Source organism: Chelonia mydas, chromosome 2 (assembly GCF_015237465.2).
Source record: "Chelonia mydas isolate rCheMyd1 chromosome 2, rCheMyd1.pri.v2, whole genome shotgun sequence".
NCBI lineage: Eukaryota > Metazoa > Chordata > Testudines > Cheloniidae > Chelonia > Chelonia mydas.
This window is the reverse complement of record NC_057850.1, coordinates 151,819,075-151,835,066: the sequence shown is the minus strand read 5'-3', so window position 1 is coordinate 151,835,066 and position 15,992 is coordinate 151,819,075. Positions and strand designations below refer to the sequence as shown.

The 15,992-nt window shown below is 42.0% G+C and overlaps 1 protein-coding gene and 1 long non-coding RNA gene across 8 annotated transcripts in view; one reads left to right on the top strand and one right to left on the bottom strand.

Moving 5' to 3' along the window:
* Positions 1–10,663, top strand: part of LOC122464613 — a 93,176-nt gene extending 82,513 nt beyond the window's left edge. The window contains exon 3 of the long non-coding RNA XR_006288810.1: positions 10,308–10,663. This is a non-coding gene — a long non-coding RNA (uncharacterized LOC122464613). The remainder of the gene's footprint in view (positions 1–10,307) is intronic.
* LOC102945174 (palmitoyltransferase ZDHHC11) overlaps positions 1–15,992 on the bottom strand; it is a 94,992-nt gene that overhangs the window by 57,466 nt on the left and 21,534 nt on the right. Inside the window, exon 1 of one of the 7 annotated variants that reach the window (XM_037889869.2) lies at positions 8,990–9,648. The exons of the other annotated variants lie outside the window; for them this stretch is intronic. The gene's annotated coding sequence lies outside the window, so the exon portion shown is untranslated. Of the gene's footprint in view, positions 1–8,989; positions 9,649–15,992 lie in introns of those variants that run through there. 7 annotated transcript variants of the gene reach the window in all.

The window sequence follows — 15,992 nt, the reverse complement described above, 5'->3', positions numbered from 1 at the left end:
TTATATCTCTGCTTCTGCCAGATGGTTCACACAAGTTGACAATCAAGTCACTAGTTTTCCGCAAGTATGTTTAAGTGACCACCAGAGGCCAAAACAAATAAGTAGTCACTAATTGTATGTTCCCCAGTTTCTGTGAGCCTGGCTTGAGTGGCGACTAGTGACTTTTTTTTAACAGTGAGGCACAAAATAGTTATTTCCACCCCCAGCCAATGTATAATTTAATAGCTATGAAAAGCTTATCTTCTTTACAGTGAAGCAGCAGCAGGTGGACCTGGGAGCTGGAGCTGCCACTGTTGGCTCCTGTGCACGTGTACAGGGCCCATCCCATGGGGAGTGGGCTGGGGATGCACAGGGTGCAGGCCCCATCCCCGCCCCCTGACAACTCCCTGCCACAAGGGAGTAACTGCCACCATCCTTCTGTGACCTCACCAAGCCATGATTACCACAGCAATGCCTGATCAAGTGATTCCTGGGCATGGTAAATTGCCATAGTTACAAGATAGCTCCATGAAGCACTATTAGCTATACCAAGATTTGAGCCTCTTGCAGAAGTACATTCTTTGAACTTTCTGGCATTTTGTTGGGCTGCTGGAGAAGGCGAGTTGTGACATTTAAAATCAAATCACAATTTCTCCTTAAGTCTGTATACATTTATCAATAATAAAAAAAAGAATATGCATAATGTACTTCGTAGCTTTTGGGAATTCTTGGTTAAGGTAAGCCTCGGTTGCCTGGACTGCCGAGCTGCCCCTATGGGGTCTGATTTGCAAAAGTGCTGAGCATGCACTGCTGCAACTCAGGTCAACAGGAGCTGTCCACTGAACATATGAAGTGCTATACAGTGTTAAGTACTCTGAAAAATCAGGTCCTAGTTGTCTCACACTGGGCACACAGAGTTAGTGGCTAGACCTGGGTGAATAACTGATTTTGTTTTGGTTCAGCCAGTAAACTGAAAAAAAATATTCAGTTCCATTCTAGAAACATTCTGAATTCATCAGCAAATTGGAAAAAAATTAATTTCAGGCCACCAGAGAGAGAGATAGAGAGAGATATTCCCACTTCAATCTTTAGTCCAGTGGTCAGGACACTTACCTGGGGTCTGGGAGACCCAGTTTTGAATCCCAACTCTGAAACAAGGACTTGAACTCAGTTCTGCCCCCTGACAGGTGAGCAGTCTAGCCCCCAAACTAGAGGCTATTCTGGACTGCATTATTTTCAATATCTCCTGTTGACGTTTTTCCACGTCCTATAAATGTGTAAATATTCATTGTGCCAAAGAGAAAATGACTCGATAGCCTGGTGATTAAGACACTCACCTGGGAGGTAGGAAATGTGGATTCAAACCTCTCCCCTGAATCAGGGAGGGACATGAGTTAAAGTCCTTGCTCCAGAATGGGGAATCAAACTTAATCACTGGGATAAAGGTTATGAAGGGAAACAGATAGACATAATTTGCTGGCCCTAAAAACAAACAAAACTTTTCCACGACACAAGCTATGGGGTCAAATTTGCAACTAGTTTCTGGTCAACCCAAGAGTGCATTTTTCAGTGAATAAGCTATTTGCATGAAAAATTTCACCCAACTCTATTAATGGATTTGGGGGAGAGGGGGCAGCCTACATTCCTAGTCTGTAAATGGGGACAATACCACCCACCCCCTCATCTTCAACAGAAGCGTTGTGAATATAAATTGTTTGCTAATCCCTCCTACTACAGCGATAAACACCATAGAAAAGCCCATGAGGAAATTAATAATTCTGTTTTCAGAGCACGGTTCGAATAGTGCAGAATAAATAAGGCCCAGTGCCACACATTGAACAATGAGGATAAAACAAAATATTCAGTAGGTGCCTGTTAACATGTGCACTAAATGAGGCAGGGTCCTGTGGACAAAATAGCATAAGATCATGTAATTAGAGACTGTATCACAATGTGTACACACAAGGGGGCTGAGTAAGATTTCACAGGCAACCTTAATTCTGCCACTTGCTAACTTCTTTGAGTGCTTGATTTTGTAGCCTTAATACTGTTCTTTAGTCTAGATCAATGTGTGTAATTTATATATATAAACTTCATCCAGTCAACATTTTTAATGAGCTAGGCTCACAGAAGTCTATAAAAACAGAGGAGACTGGCTTACACACGTGTCTATCGAAAAGTAAGGCATGACAAAAATAAAAATAAAGCTTGTCCATAAAAAGAATCTAAAAGACTTTTACTAAAGCAGAAACAAGTGATTTTTCGGTATCATACCTAACTGCCCAAACAAGCATTGCTCTTTGCACACCTTGACAAGCACGCAAAGAAAAAAAAATTTCACACCTCAGGGTAATCTGGAATTCACCTAAAATTAATCTGATGGCCATTTAAGTATCAACATTAGCAACTATTTCACCAACAGTTTTAGCAAAAACAGCCAGCGAAAGCACCAAAATGGATTGGATGGTGAGCATCACACCAACTTCATTTGTCACATTAGCTGGATGCAATTTAATACAAAAGAATTTAAAACAATGTGTCTATGGCAAAGAGTATTAGTATATGACCATAAAGGTGCTCATTACATAAATACTCATCAAGAAAACATTTGTTGTAGAAGGTTATTTTTTTTGGTTGGTTTTGTTTTTTTACACAGAGGGTATTGAAAGGAGGGGTGTTGCTTTTCTTTTGGTTCTTCCTTTCAGAAATGTACGATACAATCTGTGTTCTTTGATCAATAAATTAGGAGGGGTTGTTATAGAGTAGACAAAATTCTTAAGGGCACAGAAAAGACAGATGCTGTAAAATTGCTTCATTTAACTAAAGAGATCAGGATTAACTTGAGGTAAGGAAGGATGAAATACTAAGTGCTTGTCTACACAGGGAAATTACTGCAAAATAAACTAGGGCATGAACTGAAAGCGCACTAGCTATTCAACACCTGCTTTCTGTGTGGACTCTTTTTCAGCACTGAAAGTCATTTCCAAAGTGGATTAAACTAAATTGCCAAGTGTCCATATGGGTAGCTAGTGCAGAATAGCTATTCCAGGCTATTTTCCCTGTATAAACAAGCCCTTAATTTAAACAGAATGTCTTCACATACAGGCTAACATGGAAATTAGTGCAATGTGAGAACAGTTTATAGAAGCAGTTTAAATGCAGTTTTAGAAAGAGAACTGTACCTGCAAGTACAAAGTAGTATTTGTATTTCAGTTCCACATTTAGTGCATCTCTTTTCCATGTGATTTACAAACGATACACACAGATCTATTTAAAGTCCTGCTTGATAGTTCCTTAGTCTAAACTGTAATAAAATTTAAAAAAAAGAAAAAAGGATTTTTATGTAGTTTTTACTATTGGAGAGTATTTTTTATTTATTGTTGTAATATGGTAAATAGTTCTAATGGAAAAATGACTGAAAACCAAATGATCTGTTCAGAGGCCAGAGAAGAATCACACATTGATAAACTAGATACTAAAACTGCAGCTCTGTAGATAACTTCTATACAGAGCTCTGAGTAAGTCAATCTTCATGTTAGTTAGCTTCAAGCTTTCCTGGAAGAGTTCACTATTTGAGAGAAATTTTAGCTGAAATCAACTTGGTTTCTTGTTAGACTTCGTGCTGTTCTACATTCAACAATAAATGAATAGACATTGTTTCATTCACCCAGTCACTGCATCAACCCATCCCATCCCCAATAGTTTGTAGCTGAAAAGAACTGTAAGAATGGTTTAGGGTTAAATGTTTACAAAAAAAGAAAATATGGAGGGAGGTTCATTTTGGAAGGAATGCACAATCTTTGTTCCAGATATTTCAGTATGTTGCAGAAAACTTTTAATGCACATAGAGGGCCTGATTTTCAGCGCCAATCAGAGATGTGCATGGGCCTGTTTTGCACATGCACTACTGTATGGGTTTTTGCAATCTGTATGCGCACAAAGAGTGGCACATCTAGGCACGTGCACATAAATCAGGGATTACAAGGAATTATTTTGGGGATGTTCTATGGCCTGTGTTATATGCAGGAAGGCAGACTAGCTGATCACAGCGGTCATTTTTGGCCTGAGATTTTATGAAGTTGCTTAGAGCCATAGTTAATGCAAGTAGGTAAGAATGCAAGATAAGTGCAAATTTCAGGGTGAAACATCAGGCCTAAAGTGGATGAAGGAGTTATACCCTCTCTCTCTTCAGCTTTAGAAATCATGACGACTTTTAGATTATTCCTATTGCCACAAACAGTTTTAGTCTGTTCTTGGACGCATGTCCTTTATAATTTGTTTTTTAGGTGTGTGCCTTTTATACATTAAGAGATTGTCTACATGGAAAATGTATGTAAATTTACACCACACCAGCACGTGCCACACACTAAATGGCCATAACTTTTAGTGCACAGTAGTGGGGTCCTCATGGCCAATTAGCGTGTGGCATACCTCAATTTGCCGTGCAATAAACCTCACTGTAGCCAACCCTTAGTTATTGCAATTCCATTGCCAAGACCAAGTGAGTTCTACTATGACTTCTTCATTGCACACCCTTCATGTAGCTACATCTCAGGTTCTTGACTTGTTTCCTTTCAACCCTACCTGCAGACAGATAAAACAGTCAGATAAATTCAAGATTGTCATGCCTGAATTCTACTTAACTATACTAAAAGTTGTTTCAAATCAGTTGCATCTCAGTATAGTTATAAAAAAGTCTTCCAGAGATGTAATCAGTAGATTCATTTGCAAAAAACTGTTTCTAAATGTTAGTCTGCAATAGTATGACACATCTGATTATATATCTTGTTTATATGAAGTTTATTAAAGAAAAAAATTGCACCTGTTTGTCACAGATTAGACGGTCTCTTTGCTTTATCTACATCCTGATTAAAGCAACAGTACTCTGTGGCAGACGCCATTCCCAGGAGTGGATTTGGGCCATACTTGTTATGCTTCTGTACTACAGAAGCTTACATCTGAAGTACTGTACAGCACTGAGACACTTATGATCAGTTTACTAGTTTATTCATACCCTTTACTCTGCAGCAAACTAAGATTGCACCCCGGTGACATCAGCAGCTGCATTCACATTTCATTTCCTGCCAATAATAATCTGTCTGTACCTTGTGATTACAGCATTAGTAAACCTCTAGCATTATGTACTGTAAATTGTTCTTTCCAGTAAGCTGTCCTGGGAATGAAATCCTGAAAATTAAGCTACCACCTTTTGAACAAATGCACATCATTCCATATACCCTTTTGATAATTTCCATTATATCCAGCAGAGCGGTGTCAGGAGCAATATGTAATTTTGTCAGGGGTTAATAGTGTCAAGAGAAAGTTTAATGGATTTAAAAAACTCAGGAAACAGGAAAACAGGAAAACTCAGAACAGCAGCCACACACTGGATACAGGACTCAATTTGAAAATATACTCTTTAAAACTTGGTCTTCTACGCAATGGATCATTAAGTGAGGACTGTTGCTAAGAGGGGGCACTACTCCCCAACTATTTCTCCCTCCCCCCACCATAGAAATAAGAAGTGTTCCAGATTTTCCCCAATTCCTTGGCACGATTACACTAGAAACATAAGTTGACCTATGTCAAGTCGACTTACAGCCACCGTAGCAATTATCCCAGTGGTTCATATCCACACTACCCTTCCTCTGTTGATGGTGCGGATCCTCACCACGAGAGCTTCCACCAATTTAAGAGGGGCAGTGTGGGGGGTTGAGAGCCTGGGCTCCCAGCTCCACAAGCAGCTCCCTCCTGGGAGTGCCTCAGACTCTGGGCGCGGAGCTCCCCGCTGGGAGCCCAGCTGCATTGGGAAGCCAAGAGCCAGGGGGTGAGGGCAGCCAGGCTTCCCAGGAGGAGCCTCTAGGCAGCAGCCTGGCTGGCAGTGGGAAGCTAGGCAGGCACAGCCCCGCTCGAAGAGAGGAGCCCAGACAGCTGGTCTGGGAGTCAGGGGTAGCCATGCTCTGAGCACAGGCACCAACTTTTCTTGGCGCCGGTGGGTGGAGAGCACCCACCAATTTTTCCCTGTGGGTGCTCCAGCCCCAGAGCACCCATGGAGTTGGCATCTATGGCTCTGAGAGGAGCGGACGCAGCCTGGCTGGGAATGGGGAGCCCAGGGACAGCTGGGTTCTAGCTAGATCACCCCACCCACCCTGGTGACAGCCCAGCTTTCTTGTCAGTTTTGCAGCTCCATGCTGGAGCTGTGAAATTGACAAGAATGACAGCCAACAGCCCATGTGAGTAATGTAGCATCTACACAGACACTGCGTCACCCTAAGTATACCAACATACGCCTTAACACCTTTTGTGCAGCTGGAGTTATTACATCGGTGTAGTTGGGCACTTACATCGGTGGGAGCAAGGCTATAGTGTGTACATTAACATAATTAGGCTGACGTAAGCAGCAGATACAATTTGAGAGCACAAGTCTCTATGCATAGTTTTTCATGGGCATGAAGTGAACGTGCCATATGAAGACCAGCACCTGCAAAGACTCATAGAAATGAGATGGACTGGTTACCTGAAAATCTTAGAAATAATCCTCAATAATTTGGAAGAGATTCAGAGTATTTGTCAAACTTTGTGAATGGATACAACAATCTATCCACTGAAGCATGAGGGCTGTTGAAAAGAATTTGGATGATTTGCCAACTTTCCTTAGCTGAGATTATAAAAACAGTTTTGAAAGTTTTTGCTCCTATGAACAATTACCTTCAAAAGGAATGGATGCACGTTGCTAAAAGGAGTTGAATTGATTACTGTTGCCTCTGAAGAACTTCAAATATCTCTTAAAAAAAATTTTGTTTTCTTCATAGATTTCATCCAAGCACATGGTTTTGAAAGATCCATGTGACAAAGCATCAACATTAAGATGTGCCACTGAAAGAGCCAAAGCACTGCCCCCAAATTTTCAAGAATCCATAGTCACTGGCCACTTACAGGATTCCAAAATGTAAATTAGCATTAGTGGTCCAAGATTAATCATAAATTGATTGATCAAACCAGGGTGAATTCCAAAGGAGATTTTTGGAGAAGAACTCCAAGTTATACAAAAGCTTGTCAACAATCTATTCCTCCACCTCTCCAGGCTTCTTGAAATTGGAATCACTGCATGCTTTGATTGACTTACTTGGATTGGATATTGAGAAGATGAAAGTTAAAATGACTGTATTTAAACCAATGATAAGTAAGAGAAATTGAAAAGAATCTGAAGACGTTCTAGATCAGTGGTGGCAACCTGCAGGGATGTGGTGGCAGCCGCTTCCCGGCCAACGGGAGCTGTGGGAATGGCGAACCACAGCCACTGGGAGCTGCAGGCGGCCGTGCCTGGGGATGGTCAATGTAAACAAACTGTCTTGCGGCCCACCAGCAGATTACCCTGATGGGCCACATGTGGCCCGCGGGCCGCAGGTTGCCCACCACTGTTCTAGATGCTGCCATGGAAAAGAGTCTTTCCAATTTGTTTCTGAAATGTCAGTTGTGGTCTTGTTGTTTGGTGCATTAACTGCAGCTTGTGAGATTTCCTTTTCTTGTTTGAAAATAATTTTACCTCACCAAAAGATGAGCATGACCCATGAAAGTAAGAGAAAATGAATTCTCCTGTCATACAAAAGTGACTTCAAAACTGAACCTAGATATATCTTTGAAGAAGAATTCAGATGCCATTATCCAAGACAACTTCAAGTTTCTATGAACAATCTTTACATAACACAGCAATTTCATATTAAGATCTATACTTTTATATTTCTGAATCTTTGAATTTTTTGAATGCTTGAATATGTTACACTGAATGATCACAAATATGTAACTTATTTTTCCTGATTTCACAACCATAACATTTTTAGAGAGGCTTCTGGCTGAGACTGTTTTTCACTAACTACATGAACTTCTGAAGGCAAGCACAACTGCCCCTCTTGTCATGCAGTCTAACCCACCTGCTTTGCCCCATGTCAATGTCATAGCTACAGGGCTTTCAGCAATATCTTTTAAAAGGTTGCAATCCAAGAATATGCATTAGGGCAGAAAATATGAATTAGTAATCATTATTCATTTTATTCAGATCTACTGAGAAAGCGTGATTATTTTGACACATTCACAATTTGAGCTACACTGGACCATTAGCCCTTTTAGACACTTTGTTAAGATGCAGAAACAGAAGCAGAAAACTGATTATATTCATATACTGCAAAGTAGTTATTTTCAGTATTATTTTTGTTTCCCACAGGGTTTGTTATTCATGTAGCCATAAGCACACTGGGCAGTTTTTAATACTTATTCTGCAATACCTAAATATCCTGTTTACTCAGTGATGCTCATAATCAAGCTGTCTCACTATGAAGAAATATCTAAAAAGCAGAACATGTCATTTTCAGCTTCCCTTTATCATAAACACTTGCATTTACAGATCTGAAAGTCCTGGATTCTGGACTCCAATTTTCATGTTACAGAGAAACTGTTCGACTATTCCTCCTCCCCCATTCTTATGGTAGATTTCATGACAATACTTGCATAGCTTCTTAAGGTGGTCTCAAATGTGATCTCAGAAACAGATCTTCCCTCCAGTCATTCTTTCTCTCTTTCACTAACTTCAGAGTCTGCCTCAACCTTGTTAAACATATTCCTAAAAGCCAGTGAGATCAAACCATACACTGGTCTGTCTGCCTCTTTTTTGCCACACTTTATCACGTTTCTTTCATTGGATCTTGCACAACAACCTGCCTCAATTAAGTTCAAAAGCACTCAAAATGACCTTGCGAAGCCTGTCTGGTAACCTACACAGCAGTCTGGTATAGCTGTGCAGAAAATCTAGCTAGTCGTCTTCGCTGTTCCCGAGCAATAAAAGGTGGAAAAGAACACATTACGTGGCCCAGCAGCAACCAATTGAACTAATTAAGAAGTAGGCTCTACCCTTTCCCTGGCTCCTCTCTTGATGTTATTAGATGAAGTAACAGAAGGAAGTCGACAGGAAGGTGGCCATGATGTAAGGCAAGGATCGCCACTTTTTATACGTTACCTGTTTTATGTTAATCCTCTCCAGATTGCTGAACTTCACTTGAAAACAAGTATCAAAAGGCCAACTCCCAAAGAATCCATCCACAATTTACACTAGCCACGTCGTATGTCGAGACAGGATCTTGTAAACGTAGTTTGTACTATAGATTCCAGTGCAGTGTAGACATGTTCAATGAAGCTAATAATTAAATATGAAGACTTGACTGAATGCAGTAATTAATAAATTCTCAGTAACCTGTACCCTATATTGGAAACAAAAACTATAGAACCTGTATCTTACCTAATTAGAATTAGGGTAAAGTGAGCAACAACAACAAAAATCAACCAGAAACTTTTGTTTCCCCCAAGTGTAACAGAAAACAGGAACAGGTTGTGAAACAAAACCAGCACTAGGACAGAACAGAGACAAAACTTACTCCAGGTGCTATACACTGACTTGACATTTGACCTTACTTCCTCTCCTTCTACAGCACAGGAGTTAGAGTAGCTTTTTCTTCCAAGTGCAAGGAACATGAAAATTGAGGGTGCCACATACAAGCCACTCACATGTGAGTGCTCTTCATTCAACAGTGTGAGGAGTGTGGCTGCACACCATGATTCTTCAAACACCATTTTGTAAAGTGGAAACTGCAGGAAGCTTTTCACATCACTTCTAAAGTTCTTAAGAGATCACTTCAGCATAGCAAAAGCCAAACAAACAAAAAACCCCAAACCCCCAACACACTCTACTTTGAGCAGTCACCAGACCACAACCTCCCAAATGTTTTCTGGAAAATTCCAACTCTACCCTTTGGCCAGCATTAGCTAGTATAATTAGTTAAACTTGTAATGATGAAATAAAATGAACCCTGCCACAAGGGCATGCTATCCTTTTGTACTTTGCTGGAAAAGGATACTATATACAGTAGAACCTCAGAGTCATGAACACCTCAGGAACGGAGGTTGTTCGTAACTCTGAAATATTGATAACCCTGAACAAAACGTTATGCTTGTTCTTTCTAAAGTTTAGAGCTGAACATTGACTTAATACAGCTTTGAAACTTCACTATGAAGAAGAAAAATGCTGCTTTTAACCATCTTAATTTTAATAAAACAAAACACAGAAACAGTTTCCTTACCTTGCCATTTAAAAAACAAAACAAAACCACTTTCCCTTTATTTTTCGAACAGTTTTTAACACAATACTGTACTGTATTTGCCCTTTTTTTTTTTTTTTTTTTTTGGTTTGTTTCTACTGCTGCCTGGTTGCGTACTTCCAGTTCCAAATGAGGTGTGTGGTTGACTGGTCAGTTCGTAAATCTGGTGTTTGTAACCCTTAGGTTCTACTGTGTTCAGGACACTGCCCAATACAGGAAACAACAGAGACTATGACGGAACAAAAGCGCCTCTCAAAAGACATCAAACCTAATAAATATGAACTTTGACCATTATATTGTCTGTGGAAGATATTTCAGCAAGAATGAAAAAATGTGGAATACGATTATACTGAATTAGAATGTCTAGCAGCTTTCTGTGAATTTGTGGATGTCCATTTGAGGCAATAGAAATAGCTGCCTGCCAGACAAACTTAGAAAATGGAGTATATGAAAATCCCTTAATCCCACTTGTTATATTCTTATATATAGCTGATATAAGCAAGTATAGCAGGTATACAGGCTCAACAAAATGGAGTTAAATAAAGCTAGTAATGAGACTGCCCTGGCCATTCACGCGTAGCCCTTTAGTCTCGCTCACCAGTATCAAAAAAAGCATTCATGAGGTAATAACTAAAGAGGTCTATCATCATACATTAGTAGGGCCCTACCAATTTCACAGTCATAGGATTTTAAAAATAATACATTTCATGATTTCAGATATTAAAATCTGAAATTTCACAGTGTTGTAACTGTAGGGGTCCTGACCCAAAAAGGAGTTGGGGGGTGGGGGTCACAAGGTTATTGTATGGTGGGGGTGTGGTATGGCAACCCTTATATCTGCCCTGTTGCTGGCGTCGGTGCTGCCTTCAGAGCGGGGCGGCCGGAGAGTGGTGGCTGCTGGCCGGGAGCCCAGCTCTGAAGGCAGAGCTGCCACCAGCAGCAGCGCAGAAGTAAGGGTGGCATGGCATGGTATGGCCACCGTTACTTCTGCGCTGCTGCCTTCAGAGCTGGGCCCTTGGTCAGCAGCTGCCACGCTCTGGCTGCCCATCTCTGAAGACAGCAGCACAGAAGTAAGCGTGGCATGGTATGGTATTGCCACACTTACTTCGACATTGCTGCTGGTGGGACGCTGCCTTCAGATCTGGGGGCCCAGCAGAGAACGGCGGCTGTTGTCCAGCTGCCCAGCTCTGAAGGCAGTGCAGAAGTAAGGGTAGCAATACTGTGATCCCCCTAAAATAATCTTGCAACTCCCTTTTGAGTCAGGACCCCCAATTTGAAAAACACTGATCGCCCCCGTGAAATCTGTATAGTATAGGGTAAAAGCACACAAGAGATCAGATTTCACGGGATGAGACTCAATTTCATGGTCCGTGACAGGTTTTTCATGGCCATGAAATTCATATGGCGCTGTACATTACTAATATCCACAATTGCCTGGGCAATCCACCAGGACAATGCCAACAGAGTCACATGTAGAATCATGAGAGATAGTAGATGGGATCTGCTCTGGGATGGACAACTCCAGGATTTTTCATTCAAAAAAAAAAAAAAAAAAGTGTTTTATTTTATTACTTAAACAGCCTGCCTGCAAGCATTAAGTTAGTGGTCTCAACATAGGCTCCACCTACCAGGACTTGAGTCTCAGTTTCCAATAAAGCAGAAAGTCAGGGGAGGAGACTTTGGCTCTGCGGCCCGAGCATGCATCAACTCTTCTCCCTCAGGATCAAATCTATTGTCATTTTTGGAGCCTCCACACTTGGAGCCCCATTTACTTCCATCACCTGATGATAGAGTCCCTCTGCTACAGGACTCATTGTAGTACAAATCTCTACCAGCATGCAAAGAGTTATACCCTACGAAAACCATCCCCCATTCCCAATTAAGCAGGCAGCTTGTCCTCAGAGAAGTCCTATCCTGGCAAGAAGAGAAAGTGCTTAGCCAAGAGAAGACTAAGGAGAGACACCCACCACAGTTTCACAAGCCTACAGGTAAGTAAAATGGGGTGGGATGTGGAGAAAAGGAACTTTGAAAGGTAAGAGTCCTATGCAAAATGTCTCACTTATTCCGGGGAAGAAAGAGGGAGGTCTTCACCTAATCACAGACACTTCATTCTTGGGGACCACGAAAACAATAGAGCCTCACCCTGTTATTCAACCTACCTAGACTGGAGCCCCTCCTGAAATCTTGTGCTCGGGGAAGTATAAGGAGGAGACAGGTGAAATCCAATAGTGCAGAAGGTCCTCCCCTTAATGCCTCACGTGGGACAGGGTACAGTGGTGAATTGCAGAGAACTACAAGCATTACAACGGACTTGTTTTTCAGCATTTTTTTTTTAAACCACTCAGGGTATGTCTACATGGCAACTAGATATCTGTGGCTGGACCGTGCCAGACAACTCGGGTTAGCAGGGCTTGGGCTGCAGGGTTGTTTCCTTGCTGTGTAGACTTCTTGGCTCAGGCTGCAGCCCAGGCTCTAGGAGCCTGCAAGGTGGGAGGGTCTATACAGCGAGGAAACAGCCCCGCAGCCTGAGCCCCGTGAACGCAAGTCAGCTGGCAAGGGCCAGCTGCGCGTGTGTAGTTGCTGTGTAGACAGATCCCGAGTCAAAACTCACCCAACCCAGGCATTACTTTTATTTAGCCTGAAGTATGCTAGACACTTTACAGAACACAGTAAAGGTATGAACCCTGCCCCAGAGAGCTTCCAATCCAAATGTACGTTTATAACATTAAAAGTTATAACTAGTAAACAGAGGGTGGGAGCATGGAGAAAGAGCAAAGATTATGGTTAACACCATGCAATTGCTTGTTTATCTTTGTCTGCATGTTGCAATGAGCAGGGGATTTGATGCAGTGCAGAAAGCTGAACAAGGAGATCAGAAGGGTTAGCATAAAGGCTGTAATCCCACAGAGTGAAGGTGGGGACTGGAAGAAGAGGAAAATTGGGACATGAACCACAGCTCCCTATGTGCACAGAAAGCATCTAGCACATTTAAACAAAACAAACAAACCAACAAGTGAAAGAAGAAAGAGATGGCAGAAGTTGTAGGAGGGTAATGTGGGTCAGCAACATACAGAGTGAGACAAGGATCCAGATGGTGCATTCTCTTTCCTCTTCCTATTCCTTCTGAAGAGTAAGAGGGGAAAACCAACCCGACAGCTTTCTTTGACAGGCTAACAAGCCTTGTGGATAGGGGAGGGGGTGGGGAAGCGGTAAACATGGTATATCTTGACTTTAGTAAAGCTTTTGATACTGTCTTGCATAACCTTCTCATAAACAAACTATGGAAATGCAGCCTAGATGGAACTACTATAAGGTGGGTGCAAAACTGGTTGGAAACCCGTTCCCAGAGAGTAATCATCAGTGGTTCAGAGTCATGCTGGAAGGGCATAACGAGTGGGGACCCACAGAGATCAGTTCTGGGTCCAGTTCTGTTCAATATCTTCATCAATTATTTAGATAATAGTATAGAGAGTACACTTATAAAGTTTGCGGATGATACCAAGCTGGGAGAGGTTGCAAATGCTTTGGAGGATAGGATTAAAATTCAAAATGATCTGGACAAATGCTTCCCGCAGCTCCCATTGGCCGGGAATGGTGAACTGCGGCCATTGGGAGCTGCAAGCGGCGGTATCTGCAGATGCTCAGGTAAATAAAGTGTCTTGCAGCCTGCCAGGGGCTTACCCTGAACAAGCTGTGAACCAAGTTTGGGAACCCCTGGTCTAGATGAGTGCAGGGGACCTGACTAGATGACCTCTCAAGGTCCCTTCCAGTCCTATGATTCTATGAAGTCTGGAAGTAGCAGGAATGGGAAGGCACAATCTCAGTTCCTGTCTCTCCCCCGGTCCTCGTGGCAGAAGGAGAAAGCACTGAGAGATGTCAGTGGCACAGCACGGGGGCCAGGTACCGGTCAGTTCTGGCACACACTATTGGGTAGAAGATAGAACAGTCAGATTTTTACTAGTTTTTGCTGATAGACTAAATATTTCAAAGAGCACAGAGATGAAAAAGAGGGAGGTCTGGCCGTGGATGGCATAGGGTGACCAGATAGCAAGTGTGAAAAATTGGGACGCAGGTGGGTGGGGGTTAACAGGTGCCTATATAAAAGACAAAGCCCCAAATATGGGGACTGTCCGTATAAAATCTGGTCACCCTAGAATGGCGGGCGGGAGGGAGGGAAGGAAGAAGGCAGCAGGAAGGGGATCAGAGGTGAAAAGTAATGAAGGCAGGGACAAAGGGGCATGGGAAAAGGGGAAAAAGAAGGTCACCAGAAGCAAGGGGGCAGATGAGATGGAGCAGTAAGAAATCAAACACACAGTTAAAAGGCACTAGAACGCAGTACAGAAATCAAGTGATGCAGGGAAGTGGGAAGTCAGCCTTTTATCTAAAATGAGGCAAGTGAATCATATGAGAACTCAGGGAATGGGAGTGAAGTTGTGTAGTGATGACAGAGGGACAAGTCTACAGGCTCTAGAGGTCATGTCTGCTGTTCAGTGGAGTCCCAGCAGCTCTTTGTAAAATCCAGCTCCTGTTGTCTTGGTGTCTGGTGGAGAGCGAGGAGATGGGATCCAGGGGACGCCCCTCCAGCAGCTGCAGACTCAGGCAGCAGAGCAGGGTAGTGTAGCAGTTGGAGGGAATGTGGAGTCTCAACTTATGGACAATATATAGGTCCTCATACTCATGGATGCCCCCTCTTACTCATGGATGTTCTGGTGTTAACTTGTGTTTAAAGTTGTAAACAAGTAATCTCTACCAGAGGCATCAAGCTTTATCCCTAAAGAAGGCCACAGCCAATCTTCAACTATGAGATATTCACCGGTCACAGATGTGACCAACTGGAAAAAAATGTCTATTATCTTTATGAATATTATGTGTGACTCAGTTTCCCTGTTCAATTTTGTATTGCAGCTTGGCTGAATCAAAGAAAGTTCTAAATAGGATGTTACAGAACCTAGTAAGACAGGAAAAACAAACACAGCCTCCTTTGAAGCTGGGTAACAATGGTTAGAATATCAAATGATGGGAGAATTTACCTTCATGGCTCCATCCAGGTTAGGATACATTACTTTTACACAGGTAAAGCCTGAGATCAAAAGGCCCTTACCAGTTAAAAAGGTACCTCTGCCAGATAGGATGGGCCTTTTTGGGTGCTCCGAGAGAGGCTGAGCAGGGATGTGTCAATGAAAAGGCTGACAGACAGAGAGACAAAAAGATTAGGTGGCAATGCAAGCACTGTAAATTGGTTCTCCAAACTCAGAGACAGGGAATAAACCAGACCTACCTGAGCTACAGATAAAGGGAATATGGATGTAAAAGCCTCTGTTATTTTACATCTACTTTTCTAAGCACTTTGCAAAACAAATCATACTTGGTTTTGAAGAAGCTGTTTCTGTCTCTCTACAAACGTATGCTGTCACACAGGCTCCCAAAGAGAAACCCTAACCAATAGTTTCAGTCTCATATGGATTATTCTTAAGTGGTTTCCTCTCTTTAGTAATTCCCTCCAGCCCAGGAGCAAAAGATCCTTCTGTTCAGTTAAATCCACAGTTTACACTAGCAGTTCTCTTTTGTTCCCTTTAAGCCGTAGCCTTATCTCAAAAGCCCTGTTTCCTTATGAGATTTCCCAGCAAACAGTTGTAACTAATATCTAGTTAACTTCAGGCATCTGAAAAAGGCCATTTTATTGCTTCTCCACAGGTTCAATGCTTCATTACCATGACAAGTTGAAGCAAAGGGTTTATGCATATCTTCACATTATTTTATGTGCACACATCCTCTTTTATTGGAGTGGGTAGGGCTATGAATTTTCATAGGTTGTGCTATCAGTAGACCTCTCAAGAAGTTTTAGTCTATAAAATGCTGCCACACCTA